Consider the following 12,062-nt stretch of genomic DNA (forward strand, 5'->3'; position numbering starts at 1 on the left):
GATGAAAAAGAATCCTGGGCCCTGACTGATGCCAGCTGTCTACATTTTGGACTTCTGGGAGCTCCCCATACAAATTCAGCCCTAATCTTACTCCTAGCTATAGGTCCCCAATCCTTAGACAGACCACTCAGCCACTAGGGCTTATACACCCAAATATTCCTTCTTGGATATCCATGCCTACACCCAGAAACTTTCTGCTGTCACCTAGGCTGCATGGTCCTCTGTTGCCTATAGTGCATCTGCCTCTGCCTCTGTAGCTGCCACCCAAAGGCAAATGCCTATGGCCAGTGTTTGGATAAAGAATAGGCAGCCCCAGTCAACATGGGTCAACCAAAGTTTTATTACCCTCAAGGCTGACAGTCTCAATGGCCTTAATGTAAACTGGGAGCATAGAATTGTCCCCAGATCTGACATCTGCATAACGGCAATGAACATATTTTCACTAAGCAGAGGAACCCCATGAACAAGAGAGCACTATGGAGCAAGCATAGGCTTGAACACCTATTGTCTCCTAACCAGAGCACTTCTATGAAGATGAAAAGACATAAGAAAAAGAGCAAACAGGGGTTAGAATTAGGGTTAGGACTTAGAACCAACATAATATAGTAACAGAGCCAAATCAATGTTTGTAGCAGCTCAACTCACAGTAGTCAAGCTATGGAAATAATCTAGATGAATATTTTTTTTTAAATATGGCATATATACATCATGGAATATTACTCATCCATAAAGAAGAATGAAATTATGGCATTTGCCGGTAAATGGATGGACCTGAAGAATATCATTTTAAGTGAGATAAGGTAATACCCCAAACCCAAAGACTAAATGTTCTTCCTTACTTGTGGATGATAACCCCAAACAAGTCAGGTTGGGGAGGAAAATAATATAAATGTGTTGGACTAGACAAAGAGTAACAAAGGGCAGGAGAGAGGATGGAAATAGGAAAGACAGTAGAATGAATTGGCCATAACTTTCCTAATCCTGTATTTATATACATGACCATAGTAATTCCACAAGTACAGCCACAAAAGTGGGAACCTAATAGAATAAGTTACACTTAATGTATGTATATTCTGACAGAATATATTTTGCTGTCCTTTATAACTAAAAATAATAAAGACTTCCTCTAGTTTCATGTCTGTGCCCATGACACCAATTGGATCTTCGAGAATGGCTTGCCCCTAGATATGATATCTGTCTTTAGGGCTATGTGCATCTCCTTTCAAGTACCACACAGCACTAGTGGGCAAGCTTGGGCCTGGATTCTTGCAGAACCACTAACCACAGCATGACCATGATGATCATGTTACACTGGACAAAGGGCAACTGTGTTCTGGGAGCCACAAGTGCCATTCCTTTAAGTACCATTGCCAATGGACCACCCAAGCAGAAACCCACAAGTTCACCTCAGGGCACCAGCACCTAGGTGCACATAAGTGCTGGCTTCTTACCCTGAATGCTCTGCTTCTCATGGGTGCACAGTGAACAGGAACCTGTCATTAAATGCCCATTCTCATCTGTCTAGGGCTATGCTGGATCCAGGAGGACTGGGCCAGCTTCCAGATCCTTCTTCTTCAGGTCAGAGAGAAGTGGGGTTCAGGTGAAACACGCTGCCCTAAGGCAACATACACCTCTATTACAGGACCCTGATGAGTTGTATACAACAGATCTTGCTCTGACCTCTGGGATCCTTGGGTACATGGGAGGCTCAGAGACACAGCATTCTATTCCCACCTACTTCCTAGAGAATTTCTTCCTGAAACCTGGCTAGTAGGAGCCTGGGATCTTATTTGGGCTCACAGGTTTTTGTTCTCACAAACACAGACAAATGTGCTTGGCCTGGTCCTGTCTTGTTTCCTTGTGATTTGTAATTATTTGGAGCTCATTGAATGTCAGCCATTTTCATGATCAGGGAAAGTGGAAATGGGCAGATTTGTTGTACTAGAGAGTAAGAAGAGATAGAAGTTAAACAGAGGAAGAAGGCTATGGGGTGATCTCTGTAGTTATTTGAAATGTGGTCAATTCTGAACTCACACTACCAGGAAGTTCTCTGTGGAGCACTGCGGTTAATGATTTTTTTTTTTTTAGAATCTGGTAAAATTCATAAGTGACTTCATCTGGACCTGAGCTTTTCTTTGTCAGAAGAATTTAGTCCTGCTGCAATCTCCAAGGTCAGCCAACTGGTTCTCTCTTAACCTATACCTCCCATCATCTTCCTGTATGCTAAACATGAAGAACTCTGTTTACTATGATGACTCTCAGAAATGGTGGAATCCCTTTTGAACCTCCTTGTCATCTTCCAACCGCTTATATCTTATAAGCTTATGCCAGAATCATCTTCAGAATTTTCACTGACTCTTCTGCTTGTAGCTCTTAATCTATGAGCAAGAAAAAAGATTACTGCTTGCTAAAACATAGCATGGCATAGGTATGTGATAGACCTAAAGTCATAGGTAACTGAGTGATTATTTTGTAGCTTGAATTTTGGGTCAAGTATTAGGAAAGTGGGAAGAATATCATGTTCTAAACTTTTGTACTTTTATGTAATCAAGACTCTTCTCATGATGCAAAGGTATTGGGCACCAAAAGATAAGCCTCTGCAGAACAATAGAGATGTTGAAGGGGAAGATAGAATAATGATAACTTCTTTAAGCTGTGAAGCTCCCCAGATTTTAACAGTCCTCTACTCCCCTCAGTTGGGCCTCAGCCAGCCTTGCTTCCAGTAAGCAGGGCCACTGGAGCATCCTACCACCTCTGACATAGAATGGTAAGTCTGGAATGCTCTGACCCTTGAAGACTTGTCAGGGCACTCAGTTTGCCCTGGGCACTCACCACAGAATCACAGCCCCCCCCCACCACCACACTAAAACAATTGCCCATGGGAGCAATACCAAGGTCAGCCAACTGGTTGTCTCTCACCCTATAACTCCCATCATCTTCCGTCTTCTAAACATGAAGAACTCTGATTACTATGATGACCCTCAGAAATGGTGGAATCCCTTTTGAACATCTTTGTAATCTGCCAAACCTTTATATCTTATAAGCTTATGGCCAGAGTCATCTTCTCTTCAATATGTCCCAAGGAGACTCTAAGATCCTTCACCAAGCTGACTTACCAAACATTCCCCAGTCCAGCAATGGTTCTCATCAAAAAACAAATCTAATCAGATTGAACCTGTTACAGGAACTACAGGAAATCCCCAAGAGTGGGCTCTTCTGCAGCCTCTGAAGACTACTTAGGAGACCTGAACTGCTTCTCTATCTACCTCAATACCTGGTTTCACTCCTGGGCAAGGATATCCACCTATTATTGTTCTTCTCATAGTTGCAGTTCTCTAATGGTCAGGTTTTAAATGAGGGTCCTTCTGGCCTTGCATACTGAGTGTAGATGAATTCCTTCATTTCTGGGTTATGGAATAAATTGAGGAGCACTGTGGTTAGTGGTTTTTTTTTTTTTTGTTTTTTTTTTTTTTTGTTTAGAATCTGGTAAAATTCATAAGTGACTTCATCTGGAACCAAACTTTTCTTTGTCAGAAGAATTTAGTCCTGCTTCAATCTCCTTGCTTGTTACTCATATTATTTAGATGTTTATTTCTTCTTGATTCAATGAGTTTCCTAAATTTGCCTCTTTCTCCTAGATTTTCCAAATACTAGCATACAGTTTTTCAAAACACTCTCTAATGATCCTTTGAGTTTCCTTGGTATCTATTGTAAAACTTCCTTTTTAAAGTCTTATTTTATTGTTTTGCATCTAATCTTTTGTTAATTTAGCTAAAGTCCTGACAATTCTTTTTTATCCTTTCAAAGAACTACTCTTTTTTCCCTTGTTCTTTGGTGGCATTCTTCTAGTCTATATTCCATTTATTTCTGCTTTGATCTTTATTATTTCTTTCCTGATTCTGATTTTAGACCATGGTTTGTTTTCATTTTCCTAAGACATGGTGATGCATTTTTAGGCAATTTATTTGAAGTCTCTTTCTTTTAACTTATAGGTACACATTCCTACAAATTTTTCTCTTTGTTGTGCTTCTGAATCACACAGGTTCTAGTATGTTGTGTTTCCATATACTTGTGATTTTTCAATTGTTTGGTAGCTTTGTTTCAGTCGTATTAAATTGTTTTTGAGATTTCTATAGGTCCCCTTACTCTTAATTTCCAGTTTAAATTTATTGTAATTGGAAAGGATATAATTGAAATTGAAATTATTTCAAATTGGAGCTATTTCTAAACATTTGCTTAATGGCCAATATGTGATCTACCTTGGTGAATGTTTCTTGTGCTGATGAGTGGAATGTGTATACACTGCTGTCACATAAAATATTCTGTAGATGTCTGTTAAGTCCATTTTATCTATAGTGGAACTTAACTTATCTCTGTCCTGCTGGTCAAGTGGTCATAAATTCCATTAGTTTTTTGTTTGTTTGTTTGTTTGTTTGTTTTTTATCTTGAAAGGTCTTTCTTTCCCCCCCAATTCTCAAAACAATACCTTACTGTGTACATTAATCTAGATTGGCACCCCTGTTCTTTTAGTGCTTGAAAAACATCAGTTTAGACCCTCCTGGCCTTGAGAGTTTCTGATAAGAAATGTATTATTTTGCATATAGATTTGCCTTTCAATGTGACCTGGCACTCCTCTCTTGTGGCTTGTAATATTAAATATTTCTTGTCTTATCTTTTCTGCAATTGAATTATCAGTAGTGTAGATAGTTTTTGTGCACATTGCTATTTGGTATTCTAAATGCATCCCAAATATGCACAACTAACATATTGCCCCAGAGTTAATAAATATTCTGTTATGACTTTCCCTAAAATGTTTTCTATTCCCTTAGGCTTAGGTCTTCTCCCCATGACATTCCAAGTATTCAGATATTTGACTTCTTAATGGTGTCCCTTAGGTCTTTTATGTTTCCTGAATTCTTCCCTATTGTTGGTCCTCAGTGCTGTCTGAATGTACTATTTTGGCAAAGCTGTTCTCAAGCATTGATATTCTGTATTCTGCTTGATCTGGGCTGTCATTGAAGCTTTCAACTGAGGCTTTATGTGACATTTTGAGATTCTCCTTTTCAAGATTTCAATTTAGTTATTTTTCAAAATATTTATCTCTAGATTCAACTGCTCACTCATATTTTGCAGTAACCTCTTTAATTTTTCCACCTTTTATTTGCATTCTCTTGGATTTCATTGATCTTTTAAAAAGATTATTATTTTGAGTAAATTGTTTAGCATTTCATTCATTTTGAAATCTTTGGCACCAGTGCCAAGAAAGTTATAAACTATAGGATGAGTCAAGTTGCTTTATTTTAAGAATCTTCTTGTGTTTGTTTTGAAATTTGCACTACTGATGAAATGGGTATCACTTCTTCGTTTTTGTGAATTTTTAAAAATATTCATTCTCTCTCTCTCTCTCTCTCTCTCTCTCTCTCTCTCTCTCTCTCTCTCTCTCTTTGAAGTAATGAACCCAGGGGTGATTAAATTCTGAGTATCCCCAGAACTTATTATTATTATTATTATTATTATTATTTTAAGACAGGGTGTCATTAAATTGCTTAGGGCCTGTCAAAGTTTCTGAGTCTGGCTTTAAACTTTTAATTATCCTGCTTCAGACTCCAAATCCTCTGCTATTACAGGCATGACTCACTAAGCCTTGATCTCTTTTCAGCTTTACTTGATGCCACTCTTAGTAAGCAGTTTTCTCTTAGTGCTGTAGCCTGGAGACTGGGTTGTTGTGTAGTGCTGAGTTTAATTTCAGATGCACTTTATTCCCACTTTTTCCTGTTTCATCTCCGGCTGTGACTAGTGAGGGCTAGCCCTAGACATTTAGTTCATAGTGTGAGGGTCTCAATCTCTGTATGTGTCAATGGAATGGGCAGGACCCATTCCAGGTGGTGTTATGTAGTCAGCAGAGTATATTTGTATGCCCTCTGCACTTAGTCCTACAGTGGGAAAAGAAGGACCTACCAAGAGTTGGAACTTTCTTGCAGTTGGGCCCTGCAGTTATTGGCTGTGTTCCTTGTAATCAGTTCTTCTACTTCCTTTTCCCATTGTGGTGTGGGATCTTGAACTTTTATGCTCTGTAGACATGGATTAATCTCGAGTTAGAATACAAGGAGAAGCAGGGAACAGGGTCACAGCTGCCCTTCTGTGGTGCTTATCTCTATTCTCATTGACCATGTGTGACCTCATAGGGTAAGGGGGCAATGCATGTTGTGGGTCCCTCTAGGTGGTCTGCTAAAAAGAATTCCTAACATCCCAACTGGATTGTGAGAGTCAAAGAGTAAGACTTATGGTGTGTTGGTGGGACAGTATTACCTCTTGCATTCTTTAAATTGAAATATATACCAAGGGTAGAGCAGGATTGGTTCCTGGCTGAAGAAATATGCTTTTTTTCTCTGCTGGTCCAAGAGCAGAGCCCAGCTTCAGATGCACACCAAACATGGACAAAGTGCTGCACTGCACTCAGTACCCAGCACCACAAAGAAAATACAGACAAATGCAAAATTTGAGGTAAGGAACTGATGTAAAAAGCAAACAAAAATAATATAGACAACACTATCAACAACAGAAAACACAGGATGAAATGACATGGAGGGAAATAAAAGTTTAAAACCTATTAGGACTAATAAGTACATTTAAAGGAGCAAAGGTAGAAGAATAAAAGAAAACAAAAGAGAAGGAGAAAGGAAAGAAGCAAGACAAAACCCAACAATTACCAAAAGGAGAAATGAGGCAATAGGGTATTTAAGTAATAAGTTCAAGTGAGAAAAAAAAAAATGGAGAAATGTAGCAGGTTGCAGTCCTAGCTGGCTAGAGTCCCATTTTACCTAAGTTCCAAGAGATTGTAATGGATCTTTTACTTCTTAGCTGCTCTTTATTTTTTTTTTTATTATAATGCATGTTTGGCTCCTGTCCATTGACCCTTCTTGTATAATTTACATCCTCTCACTTAGAGTTGATTCAGCTACAGATAGTCATGCAAATGGAACCCAATTTAAATAAATAAATAAATAAATAAATAAATAAATAAATAAATCCCATCTACCTGGGGCCCTCAGATATGTCACTGCAGGAAAACCCTGATTGTCTTTCCCTTTCCAATGCCCCATTTGAACTTTAAGTAGCCAGAACAGTTGTTACTCCTTTTGCTAACAGCATTTAGGGACAGTTTTTCAGAGGTGAGAAATGATGAGATGGTGCACAGTAAAACAGGCCAGTTAGGATAATGTACTTCAAAACATCTTATCTAAAGGAAAGGCCACTCCATGAAATTAACTTGCAGAAACATTTCAGAAATTCCAGCTGACCTTTGTTCTAGGCCCAATGGGAAAATGGATGTGATGGTGGACCTGAGTAGAGACAATAGGAAAGTTCAAACTCAAGGGCTAAAAGGACCCAGCCAAACAGAAGGTCCTGGGCTGAACCAATAGCCTTGGCCTTTGTCCAGTTCCTATTTAGCATAGATATTGACCAGTAACCTTAACCTGATAGCTATATTTAACACTAGACAAAGCATAAGTAAATGGAACTCTATTATCAATTCTCCCCTAACCCAGTGAACACTCTGCTTATTTTCTTTTCACTTAAATAAAACCCATTCTTTTCACTCTTGGAAAAGAAATAAAATAGGCAACAGCAAACATGAGAGAGAGAGAGAGAGAGGGGAAAAGAAAATTTAAATATTCAAGAGAAGAGAGAAGGGGAGAAGCACATAAACACAAAAGAGCAGAAACAAAAAGGATTAACAAAATTAACAAAATAATATTATTAAACAAAATAATAAAAAGGTATTTGTATGTAATAACAAACTCCTCTTTGACTCATTGTACAATGGGCAAAATTGCAAGATTGCAAACTGGGATATTCAAAACACCTCTCCTTGTCTTCTTAGGGTAAAACCCCCTTGGAAAATTTATAAGCTGGTGCCATTCAGGCCCTTTCCTATTCTATTCTGGGGGTGCTCATCAGGTGACTAGCAGGAATTAATGGTGACTGGAGCAGGTCATGATACCTCTAATCTGCTTTGCACACCAGAAGGAGCTAGAGAAGGACGCAGAAATTACCAGATAAAGGTTGGGGCTACTTGAGCCAGGCCTTTCAGGAGCAGGAGGCACATCTTTGTTGGAGTGTGTCAGTGAGCTAGTGCACAATGCCCCTGTAGCTTTTTATACTATGCACTCGGAAGATGAGGTAACACCAAACATGTGTGATGATGCCAGATGCCCCTCATATTAGGGAAAGGAATTAGTTCTGTGAATGGGACCCAGGAGAAAGACAGAAGTTTCCAAATGTGTACAACTATTAACCTCCTGTTGAGTTTGTGAGAGAGCATCTCCCTAAAGGATTAACTGAATCTGAGATACCATCCACTGAGCCAATACAGCAATATTTCCAATGGGTCCCAGAGATTAAAAATTCAGGGGTCCTTAACTTCCAGATCAGGGCATTTGGACAACAGGGCCCCTCTTGTAATAGCTCCACCTTATGGCACCATGGGAACATGCAGTGAAGTGCAGAGGAAAACCCCAGAAGCAGTTCACCATCCATAACCCTATTCTGTCATCTGTTTAGACTACATTGCTGCAGAGTTCTATGTCCTGTACCTGCATTGCCTTTGGGATGTATTTACATTCATCTCTACCCTTGCTGATGAGGTACTTCCCTAGTCCAGTTGAGCCCATGATCTGTGCTGGAAATTCTCTTTCACAATCCTCTGGACTATGATGTGCTTCTCATATCTGTTAAACTGCAGCATTCTTCCATTGTCGAATACCACAATGAGTCCTGATTTGATTCCATCTGTGGACAAGTAGGCAAGTGCTGGGTGCCTATAATCTATCATATTGCTCCTCTTGTTTAAATTTGGTTGAACAACATTTCCCACTGAATATTTGGAAGAAAATGCTAAGAGAACTCAAGGATGGTGTTTCCAGCAGTTGGAAACCTCTGAAACTGCAAGGTGAATCCTCACAGAGTTGTTTTTTTTTTTTTTTTTAACTAGGAACCTTAGATTTGTCATAGTTGATAATATTCACCAAGTCTCTCATTATGAGCTGTGTGTTTACTAGAATTTACTAGACCAAATTTCAGAGGACTGGCATTGCTCTTGGCAATAAAGAGGTAGCCCAAAGTTGCAACTTTGTGCCCAAAACAGCTTGCCAAATTGAGGTGGGGCCCATTTTGAAGGCCATAACCTTGTGAAGATTAGACAGTGAACTGCACTCAAATACCCAAGGGAAGTGAAAACCTTAAAAAGGTCAATTTTTCAGCAACACTTTTTCTAGTTGTGTTGAGTCATAGCCCTCAAGAAGGGAAATGGCCTCAGAAGTGCCTTTGGTACTGATTGACTTCAGACAGTGACATCAGGTAGAATATATATTACTCTAATTAATGTAATTATGTTCATGCCTTGTCTAAAAAGTAATTAAACAGCTGAGTAAATTTTGAGGAGTTCAATGAATGCTGTATACTGTCATGATATATAAATGAACAAGAAACACAGAAAGATGAGCCTAATCCCAAAAATGAGGTAGGGAAAAGAGCTAGAGTAGGCAGATAGAGGTCATGAATCCCACCAAGGTCAGATTTCTGTTAACAAAATAACAGAGTGTTACAGAATAGAAAGACCACAGATGCAAATGTGAACCTAAAAAAAACTGAGAGTGAGACGTCTGTGACTCAGTGCCCAGAATCTCTCTAAAAAATGGACACACTGCAACTCAGAAACCTTAACCTGACTGGACCAAAGGGTACAAGAAGAGCTCATGGACATTGCATGTCTTACCCAGGATTGGGTCAGGAGCTGACTTCCTTAATCCAATACGTTCATATAAACCCTGAGAAAACAGTCATTCTCTGGCAAACCTCTCTTGAAACCCCTCTCCTGCAATAGTTCTGCTTCTTTCTATTACTTTAATAAATTTTGTTACTGTACCCTAACTCTTTCACTATTTGTGTCTGTGAAATTTATTTCTTTAATTTGCAAGACAAAGAACCCCCTAAATTCCATGGTCTGATTACAAAATGACTCTAGCTAAAAATGTGTCAGGAAAACTAGTCTGATTTAAGAAAAGGTGTTGCCTACTCTCCTTCTCTGGACCCTAGAATTGGGCTGAAATTGATCCGTTATGAGATTACATATAGAAGGCCCTTTCAGACCTCATTAAATAGAATGAATTCTCCACATTTATAATATCAAGAAAGAATCAAATATTCTCTACAACAGATGAGAAACATCCAAAACTTCATGTAGGTGTTTCCTTGCTCTAGGACAATGCCCTACTCTCAGGATCCTACACATTCTTTCCTTCCAGAAGACTCAAGTCTCTTGAAGAAATGGAAAAAAAAATAAAAAAAAAAACAAGAAACAGAGGAGCATCTCATTGAAAAGTGAACTGTCTCTACCAATATACTCCTAACTGTGCAGTTGTCTGAACCTCACAGGTATTAAAGCAGAGTTTATCACATCTACGGAGGAAAGGCACCACCAGAAGATGACTCCACTCTTGAACCTGAGGATCCACAGTCATATGGCTAGCTGGAAACCCCACTAGACAACTTCATGTATCTCTTCAGAAGATAAGCCCCAGATGGTACATATCAACTAATCATGGGTTCAATTTTTGTTCCTCTTGACCATCTGTACTCTTCCTAATCTCCCACTAGATTCACTTCAACCAAGTTACAGATTAGACTCTCAGTTTCTGAGATCTATCACCAGGTTGATGGCTGGGGGTGTGGAAAGTTCTCCATGATGACCACTGACACACAGTTGTGAAAAATTCAGGCCACCAATCTAAGTTCATGGCAGCAGTTTTCTAATTGGATCAAAAACTAAATGGAATGCATTCTCCCATGCCTAATGGAAAATTATTTCTTCCAAGCAGAAGAGCCTTGAGATGTGCAAAATCAAGGCTGAGACAAGACAACACTTGTTGTAGGATGAGAAAAGTTTCGCACCACTCTGGACAAAGGCTATGGAGTTGGCAATAAAGCCATATGTCTATTGGCAGGAAAAGCTCAATTGGATGAGAGAGTGGCCTAATATACTGATGTACTAAATTATTTTCATGGGACTTCCCAGGGAATACATTTTATTCACTAACCAATGTTGTTTTAGTCAGGTATTTCACTGCTGTGACTTAAAGACACAACCAAATAAAAACTTGTAGAGGAGGAAAAGTTTATCTATGAGCTCACAATTTCAAAGGTCTTAGTCCATAGAAGGCCAGTTTTATTGGTCTGCTTTCAAAGTGAGGCTGAATATTATGGTAGAAGAGTGTGGCATACGGAAGCAGCTCACATTCTGATCAGGATGAAGGGAGAGTACACTTGCCAGATACAACTATATACCCAAAACACACCCCAATTTACCCCATCTCCAGCCACACCTTACAACTTTAGTTACCACTCAGTTAATCCTATCAGGGGATGAATCACTGATTGGATTAAGACTTTCATGACCCAATCACTTCTCCTCTGAACCTTTTTGCATTGTTTCATATGTGAGCTTTTGGGGACACCACGCCTCCAAAGAATAACAAGTGTAAAATGCCACTGTCACTCCAATAAAGACCATGTGCCTTGGCCTATAGAAGCATTATTGAAAAACAAAATCATCTTCTGTGCTGACTCATTTAAAAATGTTTCTCATGTTGACATGATGGTGGTCCAGGTTTCAAGGCACGCTTTGGAAGAGTAAAAGAAAGACTCACTCTTGCTGTCAGAGCTGCCACTCCTTGCCCACCTCCCTGGCCTGGAGAGGGGCACATCTCCTGTCAAATCAACCTGGGGTCCCCACTGCACACATTATATTTTTCATAGGTGATCACTATTATGCTTTTTTGCCATTAGGAGTCTAGTCCAATTCCCCACATGAATATCTCATATCTCAGAGAACACAGTCTTGGCATCAAAACATCTGGAAGAGGAAAAACAAGAATAATAAACACTTTTTTGACAAGGAAAAAAAAAGGGGTTGTTTTGGTTTTGTTTTTTAACATAGGGAGGCATTAATTCAAGGCTTAAGTGATTGAAATGGAAATGACAGTGTAATAAATTTGACTTTA

This window comes from Marmota flaviventris, chromosome 1 (genome assembly GCF_047511675.1).
Source record: "Marmota flaviventris isolate mMarFla1 chromosome 1, mMarFla1.hap1, whole genome shotgun sequence".
NCBI lineage: Eukaryota > Metazoa > Chordata > Mammalia > Rodentia > Sciuridae > Marmota > Marmota flaviventris.